This window comes from Zonotrichia leucophrys, chromosome 3 (assembly GCF_028769735.1).
Source record: "Zonotrichia leucophrys gambelii isolate GWCS_2022_RI chromosome 3, RI_Zleu_2.0, whole genome shotgun sequence".
Classification (NCBI taxonomy): Eukaryota; Metazoa; Chordata; class Aves; order Passeriformes; family Passerellidae; genus Zonotrichia; species Zonotrichia leucophrys.
The window spans coordinates 33043638-33049219 of record NC_088172.1 but is presented as its reverse complement, the minus strand read 5'-3'; the positions used below and the strand labels follow the sequence as shown (position 1 = coordinate 33049219).

The window sequence follows — 5582 nt, the reverse complement described above, 5'->3', positions numbered from 1 at the left end:
TCCTTTTAACAGACATGGGCTGGATCAGTGAAACAGATTTGACCCCAGCCTGTGGCTTTCATGCAGAATGGAAGGTCTGGTTGCTTTGTAGGAAAATGGTTTGCTGAGAGATCTGGTCAAGTTGGAGGCCTCACTTCCAGCATGTTGTGAGCATTTGAGCTGAACACTGGTCTGTTTCCTAAGATTATTTCCAGGACTCTCCTTGTAGGATCCCTTTAGTGCATGAACAGGTGTTGTGGTGTGTTGCAATATCCTGTTTTACCTTCTCCCTTCCCCCTCGCCCCTCGCTGAGTGTGCCCTGTCAATCAGGCTAACATACCAGCAAGGCGTCGTGTGATAGGTGTCCCTAGACCCTTGAGACCCTGCCCCTTCACCTGGTTGGTGACTCACCTGTCCCCTCCCCTTCCCCTGTCCTGAGCTTAAAATGTTAATGAGACCATGCGGCCTCTATTCTGTTAGCAGCAGTGGCCCAGTGCAGACATCTCTGTACCAATGGAATAAACATCTGGCAACCTTCTAGCAGAATCCACTCTCTTTATCTCCACTATCGCCAGAAGCTCTCTCTCCTGAGGAGAACGGAGTCCTGTCTTGTGCCCCGCTGCACTCTGCCGCCAGCCAAGGTATCTCTGGGGTAAAACACCGCAGTGCTGCCTTTGGCCCAGCAGCGAGGGTCAGAACTGGCCTAGGCACCATCTAACTGGTTATATTGGGATACATATTCCAATAAACAGGGAGGGATTGGATGCAGTCCAGAGCATTGCTTCCTACAGCTCATGGTGATCAGTTCTTTTATCACTTGTGTTTGTGATAAAAGGAGCATGTGAAATGGGCCTGAAGGATGATATCCTTGTCTCCCAGCAAGGAACAGCTGGTCCAGCTGTGTCCCAGTTCACAACAGTAGGTTTCAGCCTAACTCTGTTGCTATGGATCAGTGCTTTCCAGGCTGGGAACTCCCCAGCATGGGGACTCAGTTATTGTTGATGCATCTGTCTGTGCATTAAAAATAACTTCTCTCCCAGTTCCTTTTCTCCACTTTGGCTGAATAATGAAGGCTTATTCAACTACAGTGGTGTGTCCAGAGTGGTTCCTGAAAGCTAATCCAAGGAACCATTTAAGCCCACAGGCCTGAAAATGCAATCTAGGACATGAGTTAGGTGCTGAAGTTCCCTCTGCAACACCTGAGAGGTAAGAATAATCCCAGGAGGATCGAGTTGCAGAGCAGTACACCCGTGCAATAGCATGGCTGAATCATACCTTGGGAAAGACACCCTCAAAGGCAAACAAGGAATGCCTAACCCAAAGACACCATGAGCTTTGGTGTGAAAATCATCATCTACACCATGAACAGCAATCAAGGTAGGAGAAAGAGACCAAGGATTGGAATTGCTCTGGCTTGTCTTTGGGAAGGGGGAAACCTGAAATCCCTGTTGAAATGGGTATGCACATCTGTCTCTTCTTTTCCATCTCCCTCCCAGTGTATGTGGAAAAGTCTCCTCATCTGTCAGGTGGTGGGGAAAAGGTATGGAATGCTCCTGTACCTCTTCCTGGTTTTCCGGGCAAAAGGGGAGGATCTGGGATAGCTCACTTACTGCAGACAAGTTAATGTAAATATACTCTGCAAAGCTGCAAGACAAAGTGAACCTTAGTTACACCAGACCAGACCTGATGCTCCCCTGTGTGGACTGAGAGTGCTGAGAGGAGCATTTGTTCATTATTACGTTCCCTTCATCCCAGTCTACAAATTTCTAGAGGGCTGCTTTTTAGATTAACAGAAAGGTAACCTAAAATTATAAATTTGCTGCTGTTGTTAGAGACAGGAAGTGTGCTCTCCTGGCAGATGCAATAACTAGCTGGGCTCTGCAGTGTGGGCTGTGGACAGCAGAGTGCACTGCTCATGCAGCAGAGGAAGGCAGCACCCAGGCAGCTGCTGGGGGTGCTGGGGCCACAGCACCGTCCCGTTCCTTTTCACTGATCTTACTCCTTCAGCAGGTACAGCCTTAAGAGGGCATTTATTCAGCAATCATCTCAGGCAGGACTGCAGCTTTTGGGCAGTGGGCCAGGTGTGTGCACTGACCAGCCAGGCTGGGAAGGCAGGGGCTGCAGGAGCTGGGAAACCCTCTGGAGAGCACACACAGTGTGCCATCAGCACGAGTGTGCCATCTGCCCCCTCTCACTGCTGCTGAACATCCTCGTGTGCTGCAGCCACATCTGCAGGTACACTGTAGGCACATCCTGAGGGTGATTACAGCTGGTCATGTGGCAGGTTTGATCTCTAAAAAATAATAATTAAAAAAAAGAGTTTTCTGTGTGCACAGAAACTAAAAATAAGAGGTGTCATTTTTGCTCATACTACAGTATCCATCTGCTCACATTTAGTTAGCTTTTTCCTTACTGGGGCAGGTGAGAGAAATTGAGGAACTAACAGGTTTCCAGAAGGTCAGGTTCATGTCATGATACAAAGCTCTGCATTAGGGGGAAGAAGTGTATGCCCTGTTGTTGCATGCTGGAGGGCTCTGGCAGTGACTGCTTGGCTCTTTGGAGCCAGTTTTGGTACAGCAGATAGTTGCTGTTGCACATTAGCAAGGAGATGTTCTGTGCTTACATTGCTCTGGTGCATTTTTATTTGACTTTTCAGATTTGCACTTTACATTCAGATGGGAGGATTGGCAGCTACTTTATGAAGTATTACAAGAAGCAGCCATAATTAGGACTGGAATAATTTTAGTGATCTGCAAGTCCATATTTGAGCATCTGGAAGAAACACAAAGTGTTCTTTTGCAGCCTTAGGTCGTTTTCTGCTAAGTTTTCTTCTGTAGTCACTTCAGAGAGGCAACAGGTTGCAAGATTTACTGATGCTGTCAGCAGACTCAAGAACTTTCCAGTGCTGTCCCACCATCTGGTCTTTAAACTTCATGCAAATAGTTCTGGTGGTTCCTGGAAGCAGTAGCTCCTGTGTCCAGTGGCACCATTTGGAAAGCAGCCAGCACAGCAGAGCCTTCAGGTGCTGTTGGAGACACACACAGAGGCTGAAGTGAGGAGTGATGCTGGAGCAGACAGCTCAGCAGCTCTGGTTGTCCAAGGGTGGATGAAGCTATAGGAGAAACCCTGCTTTTTGGAGGATTTGAACCATTCAAAAGCATTTGGAATATGGCAGCGTGCCTTAGTGCCTTAGTGTTTGTTTCTAAAATTTGGATCTGTTTTCTCTCAGACTGGGGGCAGTCCTGTTGAAAACCTGTTGAAATAATACCTGGCTCCAAAACTGCCTGCTATGGCCCAAGTCCAGCATGCCCTGCTCTGCTGCTGGCATCTGCTCCAGAGCCACACCAGCTGTGTTTGGCTTGGCAGGGAGCTCTCTTTCTTCCCTCTCTCATGGGCTCAAGCTGAGACCATGGGACTGCAAACCATGTCCATCCCCTGTTCTTGTCCCAGAACTTTTATTTTTGAGGTTCTTGAGGACAGGCTCTGCATCGCTGGTGTCACAAAGCATGGTGACCTCTCGGGGTGAGTACACAGGGCCTGGTGTTCTTACCAAATCCAGTTTATGTGTGTCATCTTCGATCTGGAGCAACAATCCATACTGGTCCAGCAAGTACATAGCCCTGGAGACTGTTGGAAGGGTGACCTGGAAAGCCTGAGAAGGATACTCAGTGTGTTTGTGTAGTTTTTAAAGAATACATACATGCTTAAAGGTGACATCAACGTTCACAGTCCATGCTTGAGGCATTTCAGATGTCAAAGTCAGAACTCCTAAGTCTCTGAGAAACATCAGGTCAGGGGTGCATTGCAATGGTTTCTTTCCTCCTTTTCAACCTACCCTTCCTCTCCCTGCTTGAGCTGCACTGTCCTCTGCAGGTGCTGCCAGGTTGTGTGTTGGTAGGAGAGCACACTGCCACCAAACAGTGCACATACACCTGAGAAGGAGAAAAAGTGCCATTTGATCCATGTCAAATCCCACTTTGCAGAGCATTATTTTGTCCTTGTCTTTTGCAGAAACTACATCTGATTAGACTTATGCTTCTCTGGACACCTCCCTGTGGCACCTTCTAGCTGAAGCTATTAAAGTTGGTGTCAAGGAAGCCCTCAGGCAGTTTGGTAACTCAGAAGCTGAGACAGGAGAAGTTAAAACCTCACGTGCTGCAGAGTACCAAAACTAGACAGAAACTCAATCTGGTGCCTGCTGCAGCTGCACACTTAGGAAGCAGCACAAGCCAGAATTGCATCATGTTCACTTCTAGCAAGTTCAAGAGTTGAGGTGCCTATGAAAGGCTGAGTAAATAACAGTGCCGTTGGTTGAGCTGCCCAGGCAGGGTGAGCACACCATGGCTGGTATCAGTGCATGTCAGGACAGGCAGTTCACTCAGCTGGAGCAAAGTACCCTCAGGTGACTGTCCTGGGTTTTCCTCTGCTCTTCTTAGTCCTTAGAGGGGAACAGGAACTCAAACGTTAAGACCAAACCCACATGCCTCTACTTCTCTGACACCCGAGGAGATGGATGACTGGCTAGGACAGGAGACAACAGAGCTGAACTTCGTGTGGATATTGGGACACATAAGTTGATTTTTCTCTCTAGACATTTTGAGCTGAAGTGATATGAATCTGAAACTATTCAAAGCCAGAATCACCATATAAAAATCATATTTACATACAACATCCTTTTGTTTACTCCAGCCTGTCCAATCTCAAGTTAGCTAGGTGGCAGAGGAGATTTAAGAAGAGAACAGAACTAAAACTGCACACAGGGTATTTGAGTTGAATGTGAGGTGCCTAATTAAGTCTGTGAGGTGCCTAAATATATTTCTAGAAGCACAGAGTCACAGAATATCTCAGGTTAGAAGGGACCCATAGGGATCATCAAGTCCAACTTCTTGCTCCTTGCTACCTCCAACCAAACCACATGACTAAGAGCATTATGCAGACTTCTAGGATAGGGTCCACGAGTTGGAGGTGAGCCTTTCACTCAATCCTACCTGTTCCAGTTTCTGTGCCAGGGTCCTTACTGCCAGCCTTTTAAAGTGAGGGGGGTGTCTCACCCGGGGGCTAACAGGCACCGGGCAGAACTCTGCAGCAAACTCACTGCCATTAATCTCACACCTATTTGAGAGAAAGAACAACAGATATAAATAGAAATTAGGGCTTTGCTGATGAGTTAATTGGACAGTTAATACTACTTGCCCATCCACAGTGATGTTCCATCTTGGGTTGCTGTTGAAGTCTGGAGATGAGGCTACCCAGCAGTTTTCCAGGTATAACTCCACACTGGGGCTCTCGTCCTTCAGCTCCACCTCAAGGAACACAGGCTCCATGGGTTGTTTGAGTATTGCCATGCTGGGCCCATAGAACTCCATGAAGGATTCATCTTGAGAAAATGTCAGGGGGTTTTGTTGTTGTTTAATATTATTTAAACTAAAACATACTTGGAAATTATCTGATTTCCATAGCAGGAGATTTACCTTTGGACACTCTTGAAACTACATTCAGAGCTTGTCTTACCCTCCTGTAAGCTGCAGAGAAGGAAATTTTAGTGAGGTTCTTTGGGTGAAAGTAAGGCATTTCTTAACAAGGGAACTTAGGACTGAAAGAGT

At 47.1% G+C, this 5582-nt stretch overlaps 1 long non-coding RNA gene across 1 annotated transcript; it reads right to left on the bottom strand.

The window, feature by feature from the left end:
- Positions 1 to 2596: 2596 nt before the first annotated feature.
- On the bottom strand, positions 2597 to 5095 carry LOC135444800 (uncharacterized). The gene is made up of 4 exons (XR_010439276.1): positions 4968 to 5095; positions 3815 to 3911; positions 3530 to 3631; positions 2597 to 3004 (listed from the first exon to the last, which is right to left on the bottom strand). It is a non-coding gene; the product is annotated as an uncharacterized LOC135444800 (long non-coding RNA).
- Positions 5096 to 5582: the final 487 nt, after the last annotated feature.